This window comes from Lathyrus oleraceus, chromosome 3 (genome assembly GCF_024323335.1).
Source record: "Lathyrus oleraceus cultivar Zhongwan6 chromosome 3, CAAS_Psat_ZW6_1.0, whole genome shotgun sequence".
NCBI classification, from domain to species: domain Eukaryota; kingdom Viridiplantae; phylum Streptophyta; class Magnoliopsida; order Fabales; family Fabaceae; genus Lathyrus; species Lathyrus oleraceus.
The window spans coordinates 202,322,511-202,334,246 of NC_066581.1; the positions used below are offsets into that span (position 1 = coordinate 202,322,511).

At 34.3% G+C, this 11,736-nt stretch overlaps 1 long non-coding RNA gene and 1 other non-coding gene across 2 annotated transcripts; both read left to right on the forward strand.

Moving 5' to 3' along the window:
• Positions 1–3,865: 3,865 nt before the first annotated feature.
• On the forward strand, positions 3,866–3,939 carry TRNAI-AAU (transfer RNA isoleucine (anticodon AAU)). The gene has a single exon. It is a non-coding gene; the product is annotated as a tRNA-Ile (tRNA).
• Positions 3,940–7,973: 4,034 nt separating this feature from the next.
• On the forward strand, positions 7,974–8,771 carry LOC127129069 (uncharacterized). The gene is made up of 3 exons (XR_007806139.1): positions 7,974–8,053; positions 8,168–8,417; positions 8,544–8,771. It is a non-coding gene; the product is annotated as an uncharacterized LOC127129069 (long non-coding RNA).
• The last annotated feature ends 2,965 nt before the right edge of the window (positions 8,772–11,736 follow it).

Consider the following 11,736-nt stretch of genomic DNA (forward strand, 5'->3'; position numbering starts at 1 on the left):
TGTATTTTAAAAATTAGAAAATAAATATTATGGGCGAATTTTATAAAATATATGATAAATATATTTTTTTGCCATTATAAATATTTTCAATTTAAAATTTAGTCTATGTACCAACTTTTTAATTGAAAAAAAGTTACATGATTTTAATCCTAAAAGAGAGTACTTAATTATAATATTTTGTAATTTATATAACTCTGTAAGTTTTATAATAAATCAAACATGTGAACCAAATAATTAATAGAAGATACAATTAGGAATGACAATTTGATTCATCCCGAATGAGCACCCACAAATTTATGCACAACAGATAGGATAAAAATCTACAAAAATAAATACGGCATAAGCTCGGGTAATTATCCATAAAAATAAGAAGGTAGGAGTGTGGGTATGAATATTTTGGTATCCACCCTATCTCATACCCGCACACTATATATTTAGATATTTTTATTTATATTATTATATAAAAATGCATGTTTATCAATCATAAAATATATATCAATGTTAAACTATTATGTATTTAATGTTTTGAAAACTTTTAAATATTTTTAAAATCTTAAAATTATAATTGATATATTTATTTTTAATAGGAATTCGGGTCACGAATGCGGGTACGACTACTTACATACCTATATGATACGGGTACAAGTGCTATTTTTAACACCAAAGCGGGTATAGACTCGGGCACATAAACTTTTTTAAATCGTGGGTATGGGGATGGGTACTATAATACCATGCCCAAACCATACTCATTGTCATCCCGAGACACAATAGTAAAAAAAGAGAGAGAAAAGGGAAATGAAAAGATAGATCAACAAAGGGTAAATAAATTGTTAATTGCTTTAACTCTAAATTTTGAACATATTTATAGTTAAAGATATATTCATTATAGTTTAACTCAAAATTTTAAATAGGTGTATAGTCAAATATATATATTCGTCATTGCTTTAACTCCAACTTTTAAACATATTTATAGATGATAATAATAATAATAATAATAATAATAATAATAATAAAAATAATAATAATAATAATAATAATAATAATAATAATAATAATAATAATAATAATAATAATAATAATAATAATAATAATAATAATAATATGGACAAAGAGTTAATGTTTTCTATAATACTTTACTTTCATTATGCACAAAGATAAGCAAAATCAACATTATCTATTTTGTAAAAAGATATTGTGAGTATTCTTGCCTACATTATTACATCCCATCAATTCATCCTTAATCATGTTGGGAGAGTTTTTACTATGGAGCATTGAACATTGTGAGACCTTTTCTTTTTAGAGCAACACCATTGTGAGTGATACACCACATATTCACCCAAAACCTTAAGGTGATATGTGGGTGGATTCTCTTATTTATAAATACTCAAGTCTCCATATTTCCAACTAATGTGGAACTATTACTCACACTATTCACACTTGATAGATTCTCAACAAACCATTTAAAACACATATGCTCTTAATCTTCTAACTAAACCCTTCATGTTCGCAATAAATAAATAAATGTCAAAAAAAACATCAAAAAAATGTTTCATTCATTAGCCACAAGAAAACGTATTGTTAGTTTCCCTACAAATTGTTATCTAATCAACTGCCTTTCGAAGCCTGATGCAACCAACAAGGCTGTACTCTCTTCGGCCTTTCTCAAGAGGTATGTCATAACAGTCTCGATAAGCCTAAATAACGGTTGGGTTATTCCTCATATTTTGAGTGACCCAAATGAATTTGGATTAGTAGCTCATATGTATGTAAGCCTTTGTTATTATCCAACAAAGATAATTAAGTCAATAATTCTTAAGGTGATAAACAACAAAAGAAAAGTTGAGAGAAGAGAGAAATTCCTACAACCCCACTTCAGCACAGATCAGTCCCACGAGATCAAAGTTTTCTCAAAATCCAATTGTCGGATCGTCTTTATTTTTGGTGATAGTGTCCAACACTCATAGGGGTACATTCTGAATGATGGAGATTGGATTTTGAGTTTTCTAGACCTGACTGCAAAGTGTTTTTCTGAGGTGCAGTTTTTTGTGGTTGTTTTGGTTGATTACCTCTATTGATTCTTATTGTATTCCAAGATTGGTTGTAGATCTTGATGATGTTAATGTATGCGTCTAACTGGCGTTATAGGAAACCTTAATTGTACCCATTGTTTGATTATAATGGATATTTAAGTGGAATACGGGTCCCGTGGTTTTTTTTGCTCTTAGTTAACAAACATTTTTCCACGCTAAAATTGTGTTGTGTTGTTTGGTGTGTCTTTTGTTGATTGTCATTGCATTTGGTATTTGGGAGAGATTGTGTTGTTTAATTATTCCATTGAGATATAAAATTCCTCCCACCAAGTGGTATCTATAGTCGTGGTTGGATTTGTGTAATGATGGAGAAGAACACATCTAGGATGGTGAGTTAGAATGGATCCAACTATAATGTTTATAAAGGGGAAATGGAAGACTTACTTTATGTTAAAGGCTTTTACTTGCCGATTTTCTCAAGTGAAAGACCTGATGGAAAAAGGGATGAAGAATAGGCTTTATTTCATAGACAAGTTTGTGGTTACATTCGTCAATGAGTGGATTATAATGTTTTAAATCATATGAGCTCTGTGACTCATGCTCGTTCTATTTGGACCAAACTTGAGGAGTTGTATGCAAGAAAGACGGAGAATAATAAGTTGTTCTTATTCAAGAAATTGATATCATTGAGGTATAGTGATGGTTCATCTATGATCGATGACTTGATCATTTTCCAAGGGATTCTAAATTAATTGTCGGCGATGAATCTTACTTTTGATTATGAAACTTGAGGTTTGTGACTTATTAGTACTTTACCTAATTATTGGGAGACTTTTAGTACATTTTTGTCTAACTCCGCTCTGAATGGTATCATCTCGATGGACTTGGCTAAAAGTAGTATGTTGAATAAGGTGTTGAGGTGTAAGTCACAAGGTTTTTCTTCATATTCTGAGGTGTTGGTTACCGAATCGAGGGGGAGACATCAAAATAGAGGTTCAAGTAATCGTGGTACATTACATGGTAAATCACAAGGAGACTCTAATAGATTCTCTAATATTGAGTGTCATCATTGTAGGGTAAAATGACATATAAAAATGTATTGTCGGACTACAATAATGACAAAAATGAAGGTAACAATAATGAAGATGGTGTTAGTGTTGATGGTTTATTTGTTGTTTGTGATAGTTGTGTAGATAATGTCAATCTATCATGTGATGAGATGGATTTGGTGGTTGATAGTGGTGTTTCTACTCATGAAACCTCGAGAAGTGGTCTTTTTTCAACTTATGAGATCAGTGACTTTGGAGTTGTTTGTATGAGAAATAATGGACAAGGTAATGTCATCAGAATATGAGATATTTTTGTCGAAACTAGCAATGAGACTACTCTAGTTCTCACACGCGTGAAACATATTTCGGAACTTCAATTTTATCTTTTATCTATCGTAAAGTTGGATAATGAAAGATATGATAACTCTTTTTCGGCCAATAAGTTTAAATTAAAGAAAGGCTCAATGATGGTTGCTAAAGGAAAAAATAAATTCAAACTTGTATATCGTCCAATTTGGGGTTTCGAAATGCTACATCAACACTTGTGACAATGATAGCTAATCTGAATTATGGCATAAATGTTTTGGTCATATGAGTGAAAAAAGATCATATGACAACTAATCTGAATTCAAACTTGTTTATCGTCCAACTTGAAGAATTTTTAATTAGTTTTTGACGTCGTGCCAACATTAGTTTATTAGGGAATCTCATAGCATAGTCCATAAACTAAAAGAGTATAAATATTTATTAGTAATAAAATTTCAAAATTTTAAAAATCTAGCAATTGGCCCTATAGCTCAGTTGGTTAGAGCGTCGTGCTAATAACGCGAAGGTCTCAGGTTTGAGACCTGCATGGGCCATGTATTTTAAAAATTAGAAAATAAATATTATGGGCGAATTTTATAAAATATATGATAAATAAATTTCTTAATTACAAAGAAACTAATAATTTTTATCTCTTAAACTAATAGTGATTTAAAGATATTATATTTTAATCGATAAACTTTATGTGACAAATATTTATTAAATTATAGTACTTAATTTATTATATTTTTTAGGGATGACTAATTTTGAACCCCATAGTTCTTTGATTAGTAATATTTTTATCAACACTTTAGTTATCTACCATATGTATACAATGATTAAATATATTTTTTTGTCTTTATAAATATTTAAAATTTAAAATTTAGTCTATGTACCAACTTTTTAATTTAAAAAAAGTTACATGATTTTAATCCTAAAAGAGAGTACTTAATTATAATATTTTGTAATTTATATAACTTTGTAAGTTTTATAATAAATCAAACATGTGAACCAAATATTTAATAGAAGATACAATTAGGAATGACAATTTGATTCATCCCGAATGAGCACCCACAAATTTATCCACAACTGATAGGATAAAAATCTACATAAATGAATACGGCATAAGCTCGGGTAATTATCCACTAAAATAAGAAGGTATGAGTGTGGGTATGAATATTTTGGTATCCACCTTATCTCATACCCGCACACTATATATTTAGATATTTTTATTTATATTATTATATAAAAATGCATGTTTATCAATCATAAAATATATATCAATGTTAAACTATTATGTATTTAATGTTTTGAAAAATTTTAAATGTTTTTAAAATCTTAAAATTATAATTGATATATTTATTTTTAATAGGAATTTGGGTCACGAATGCGGGTACGGCTACTTATATACCTATAAGATATGGGTACGGGTGCTAATTTTGACACCCAAGCGGGTGTAGACTCGGGCACATAAACTTTTTTAAATCGTGGGTATGGGGATGGGTACTATAGTACCATGCCCAAACCATACTCATTGTCATCCCGAGACACAATAGTAAAAAAAGAGAGAGAAAAGGGAAATGAAAAGATAGATCAACAAAGGATAAATAATTTGTTAATTGCTTTAACTCTAAATTTTGAACATATTTATAGTTAAAGATATATTCATTATTGTTTAACTCAAAATTTTAAATAGGTGTAATAGTCAAATATATATTCGTCATTGCTTTAACTCCAAATTTTAAACATATTTATAGATGATGATAATAATAATAATAATAATAATAATAATAATAATAATATGGACAAAGAGTTAATGTTTTCTATAATACTTTACTTTCATTATGCACAAAGATAAGCAAAATCAACATTATCTATTTTGTAAAAAGATATTGTGAGTATTCTTGCCTACATTATTACATCCCATCAATTCATCCTTAATCATGTTGGGAGAGTTTTTACTATGAAGCATTGAACATTGTGAGACTTTTTCTCTTTAGAGCAACACCATTGTGAGTGATACACCACATATTCACCCAAAACCTTAAGATGATATGTGAGTGGATTCTCTTATTTATAAATACTCAAGTCTCCATATTTCCAACTAATATGGAATTACTACTCACACTTGATAGATTCTCAACAAACCATTTAAAACACATATGCTCTTAATCTCCTAACTAAACCCTTCATGTTCGCAATAAATAAATAAATGTCAAAAACAACATCAACAAAATGTTTCATTCATGAGCCACAAGAAAATGAATGGTTAGTTTTCCTTCAAATTGATATCTAATCATCTGCCTTTCAAAGCCTGATGCAGCCAACAAGGCTCTATTCTCTTCGGCCCTTCTAAAGAGGTATGTCATAACAGTCTCGATAAGCCTAAATAACGGTTGGATTATTCCTCATATTGGGAGTGACCCAAATGAATGTGGATTAGTAACTCATATGTATGTAAGCCTTTGTTATTATCCAACAAAGATAATTAAGTCAATAATTCATAAGGTGAGAAACAACAAAAGAAAAGTTGAGAGAAGAGAGAAATTCCTACAACCCCAATTCAGCACAGATCAGTCCCTCGAGATCGAAGTTTTCTCAAAATCCAACTGTCGGATCGTCTTTATTTTTGGTGATAGTGTCCAACACTCATAGGGGTACATTCTGAATGATGGAGATTGGATTTTGAGTTTTCTAGACCTGACTGCAAAGTGTTTTTCTGACACTACGCCAAAAATGACTTTTAACAGCGCATCTTAGACAGCGCTTTTAAAAGAAAGCGCTGTCTAAGGTTAAAATTAAAATAAAACACGGAAAATGTTCCAAAAAAATAATGAAAGCGCTGTCTAAGGGGGGGTCTTAGACAGCGCTTTCTAAAAGCGCTGTCTAAGACCCCCCCTTAGACAGCGCTTTTAGAAAGCGCTTTTAAATATAGACCTTAGTCAGCGCTTTTGATAAAGCGCTGTCTAAAGTCTTTAAATTAAAAAAAAAATTAAAACCAAAAGCGCTGTCTAAGGGGGGGTTTAGAAAGCGCTTTTGGAAAGCGCTGTCTAAGGCATATCTTAGAAAGCGCTTTCCACAAAAGCGTTGTCTAAGGTCTAATTAAAATTAAATTTCAGACTTCTATTTTCGTTCTCAGTCTAAGGCATGGAATTGGTAGGGTTTGTCACGATGGCGGAAGAACCACAATACGCCCTAAAACGCAAATACGAAGACCAACCCACCGCCACTGACATTCAACTCGAAGTCGCAAACGCTAAACAGAAAGCTCAAGAAGCCGCCGCTCGGCTCCTCAGTGTCACCGGCGGCGCTCCTCCACTTTCCTTCGATCCTAAACGTTCCAAGTCCGATAATGGTGCTCCTCAATCTGGCTTCGATTCTTACGATTTGAAGCCGCAATATTCAGCTGGTTCTTATGGTGGTTCTAGTAAGAAGATTGAGATACCTAATGGTAGGGTTGGGGTTCTTATTGGGAAAGGAGGTGAGACTATTAAGTATCTTCAGTTGCAGTCTGGGGCTAAGATTCAGGTTACTCGTGATATGGATGCGGATCCTAATTCTACTACGAGGATGGTTGAGCTTATGGGTACTTCTGATGTTGTTGCTTCTGCTGAGAAACTTATCAATGAAGTCCTTGCTGAGGTTTGTTTTAAATTTTCTCTAATTATGTTGTGGAATCACTGTAACTTTGGCCTGTTAGTGAAATATCACTGGTTAGAGTTGTTTTCAACTGATTTTGTAAATGCAATGTGAAATGTTTAATGATAAATTTGCTTAAATTATATTGGAATTAGTGCGCTCTGTATCCTGCCAGGGAAAATTCACTGATAAGAGTGGTTTTGAATTGACTTTCTATTTGTAATATGGTGTGTTTTCTGGTTAATTTGCTCTAGTGAGGTTTGAATGACTGCAACTGTAACCTGCTAGTGAAATATTGCTGACAGTATTTGTTTTGAACTGATTTTGTAACTTTAGTATGATTGTTTTGTGCTGAATTTGTTAAAATGATCTTCAAAGTCGAATGGCCTTAACTGTAACCTGTTAGTGAAACGTCATTGACGATGGTTGTTTTCTACTGATTTTTAACTGTAATAATCTGGGGGAAATGTAACCATTAACATCACTGATAAGAGTTGCTTCTTTACTAGGCTGAAGTCGGGGCTTCTGCCGGTGGTGGTACTAGACGGATGGCTGCACAATCTGGGGGTGATGAATTTTCGATGCAAATCCCAAACAATAAGGTGTGCAAAGTTGCCCGAAATATGTACACCCATGTACTTTCTACAGTGTTTTGTTTATAGTTGATTTGGTTTCTTAGGTCGGCCTTATAATTGGTAAAGGAGGAGAAACAATTAAGAGTATGCAAGCTTCTACTGGAGCACGGATTCAGGTTATCTCTTGTTCTTTGTTTTCTCTGCTTCTTTTGTTATATATTTTCAAAATCATAATTATGTTTGAAGTTGGATGGTGTTAAGGTTAACAGCTGACTGCCCAAACTCTCATGTCTCAAGACTTGGATTTTCCATTGTTAGTAACTTTTGACAACTAATGCCTTATAATTGAACAGATTACTTTTAATGTTAAACACCAATTGCGAATGGAAGATCGAGTTTGGATCCAACTCCAATCCGGCTCAGAATTCCGGTGCGGTGGATTTTCAGAGAATCGCAGGTATTAGCTTCTCTTCCTCTTGTTGTGTCACTCGTTATGTATCTTATTCTTCTCAACTGTGATTGCGATTCTTCTTCTTCTTCAACTCTTCTGAACTGTGTTATGGAATTGCAGAGTCATCACTGCGGTGGTTACGTGGCGAAGTGGTCACGCGAGAGGGAAGTGAAGTGAGCTTCTCAGAGATGAACTGTGAAGAATGAGCTCTAATCTTTGAGCAAAAAGCAACCGATTCTGAATATGAGGGTAGAGAGCTTGAGAGTGAAGAGTGAAGATTGAAGGTGAGGAATGAAAAAACTAGAAAAGCTTCTGATTGCACTGTTATATACATGGTATTCTCAACCAAATCGGGCAACGGATCGGGCAGGTTAGTTATGTTAGGGCAGGTTGTTAGGATTTTTGTTAAAACTCTGTTAGTTGCAAGTTAATTTTATATGTGAATTGATTTTCTATTAATTATTTCCATCAGTTAAAATAGTTGTATTGCTTGCAGGGATAAGTCAAAATTGGACCTTAGCTTGCAGTTCAGCTGGATTTGCACGTTACTTCTATGAAGGTTTGTTGTGGTTGGAAGTTCTGCTGTTAAAATGTTAGTTTGTTTTGTTAGTTACAAGTCTGTCAAATCAATTTAAAATTAGTTAGGTTAAGTTAGAGAACTAGTTAGTCATGGTTATTATGAAATTAGAAAAAAAAACTTAACTGTTAGTCAAAGTCCTGCTGTTAGTTATTTCCCATTTTTTGACTCTGTTAGTTTTATTTATAATCGATTGCTTTGAAATTATGTTACTACAAAAGGTTAGATTAATGTTAGTAAATCTGTTAGCAAGTTGATGGTGAGATCTGTCATGGCCTATTAGTATCAGAAACATTATTAGTGAAGGCCAAGACCATGACCAAACACTTGCCTGATTATTTGATGTAGAACTTACTTGCTGAAACTTTCCGTTATGCTAATGATTGTCTTGGTGCATGACTTGTCATTGGGCATGAGCGCCGGGAGCTGTTACCGCAGCAAGTTGTATCAGTTAAGTTGTTATGACTCATTTTGGGAATCTGCTAACGACTCGTTTTAGACAACACTAGCTAGTGTGTTTTGAGTTGCTCACTTGCCAACAACTTAATAATTGTAATGGATTTGAAGTTAATTGAGAATTTTGCCACCGATACTTAGTAAAACTCGATTAAAATGTCGTTTACAATGGTTATAACATACTGCTATGTTGTTAAAAAGTTGTTTGAATGGTTTGAATTGTGAGTTGTTTAGAAAACCATGTTAATAACTTGAAGTAGGGTTAGTGACGGTATTACATGATTATGTTAGATTCAGTTATATTGGTTAATGTTAACTTACAACATTCGTTCTGTTGTGATAATTATGCAGGATGTACTACCTTGGTTTCGAACTGATTTCAGAATTTGCATCTGTACCGAATTGGGGTGGGCTGCCACGGTTAATTCTTGCACTTTTGGTAATTTTTTATTAGCGAGTTTCAATGATGTCTATGTGTAATTATTAGGATTTAATTAAGGGTATACTTATTTTCCTGTGGAATGCTAACTGTGGCGTTGTTATGTATGTTCTAAAACTTTTGATTTGTGCCGTTTCTGACTTGTGGAAAATTCATGGATGAATATATGACAATTCTGCTTCATGAATGAATGAAGAATTTCTTCTGTGAAACTGGAATTTTGTGAATGAGTGAATCTTTAAAAATTGGAATGGATGAAGAAAATTGCTTTTGTGAAACTGGAATTTCGTTTATATATCCTTCAAAATCTGTTACAATGCTCATGAAATTAATGCTAAACTTATATGAAATGCAATGGTTAGTTACAAATCAAAATGTTAGTTTCAATTTGGACTTGAGTGGATGTGTAACTTAATTTGGCTTTGTTTTGTTATATTGGTTAGTTTTGTGAATTATGAATATAATGTTATCGTGGACTTGTATAATGGTATGTTGTTATGACAATTGGTCTATTCCGTTTCTGGTATGAATTAAGAACTTCTGTTATAGTTTGCAGTGTGGTATGAACTTTTGTCCTGGCCTTTTCTGTTAGTTGCAATTCCGAAAGTGGTTTTTAAACTGTTATTGAAACGTGCAGGTTGATATTCATTCTGAACCTATTTATTACACACTTATGCATGCTATGCTTGGATTACGGAAAGCCCACATCCTGTTGAAAGGGGCAACAGTAGTATATAGCAAAAATAAAGATGCGGAGAAGTTGTTTTTTATACCGTTTAATACCGGGTTAGCATTTCATTCTAAATTCATCTATTATAATTATTTTCCAAGTTACCATCTAACATTTGCCTAATCATTACAGTGGACATTGGTTGTTGCTCGCAATCAATCCTATCCGAGAAATTGTGTATTATCTTGACTCGTTAGGAAATGATTGGACAATGTCGCATCCGCGAAAAAACAACCGGCGGGACTCAAATAAAAACACAAACACAGAGCCGCCACTGCGCGTTATTTATCCCAAGATAGGGAAAGGAAACGCTCAGAGAAACCTGGAAAGGAAATGGTCTTGCGACCAAAGAGAAAGGGTAAGGGAGTCGGTTACGCAAGGGGAAGGTATTAGCACCCCTCACGTCCGTCGTACTCGACGGGATCCACGTTCTAAAATAACGAATAGGTTGCTAAAACATCACACACACACAGGGAACGCAGGTGGGGTTAAGAGAAAGGAGCTCGATAGGACATCGCATCCTATGCCTACATATCTCGTCTGGAACGAGAATCAGAGCCACTGTAGTTCGGCTTACGCACGCCAAACAACACAAAACACACAACCAGATGGCAAACATGGAGCCCGACAACCACTTGATGGAATTACGTCAGCATCCGAACCAAAACACGCATAAAACGGCAAACGTGGAGCCCGACTGCCAATCAATGGACTTACGTCGGCATCCGAACCAAAACCCACAATCAAATAACAAACAAACACACACAAAAGAAAAAAAAATGTCCGGAGTGGTCTCGCACGACCACCTGCCTACATACCTCGTCTGGAACAAGGATCAGGGCGATGTAGTTCCCCCTCAAGGGAAAGAAAAACTAGCCAGAAACCAGGGGAAGACACACTACCAGGGAGCTGGACTCGAGCCTAGTGTTGTCATGCATCATTACCCTACGTTCAGGTTTCTACCTACTTGCACAAATGCAAGCTAATCCTATCCAGGAAAGAAGCAAGCATACAAGCATACAAGCAATTCAAGCATTTCAAATAAACATGTCAAACAAATATTCACATAGCACCCACTATAGCCAATCAAGAGGGCTCAAACAATGGGTTTGACTGCCTAGGCAAGTCATCTGTACAAGGGTTAATGGCGCTCTTAACCTTGCCATTACGAGGCTAAGGTGAAGCAGATGAAAAGGTGAAGTGAGGATGAGACCTCACAGCTCTTATCCCTGACCAGGGAGAGCTTCTGACAAAGGAGCGTGGGTCCAGAATGGAGGGACCCTTCTACGCTCAAAGACTCTGACTCGATTGTGCAACAGCACGAGATCTTGGGTTTGTGTCCCAATGCATCAACACACAGCCGTGTGAGCAGAGGGACGACTCACAGAATAGTGGGGGATAGATTGCATATCCCTTGGCTTCCACCAATTGCCTCGTAGAGGACTTCACCTGCTTAGGCACAAATGTAAACAATCACAAGCATCGCC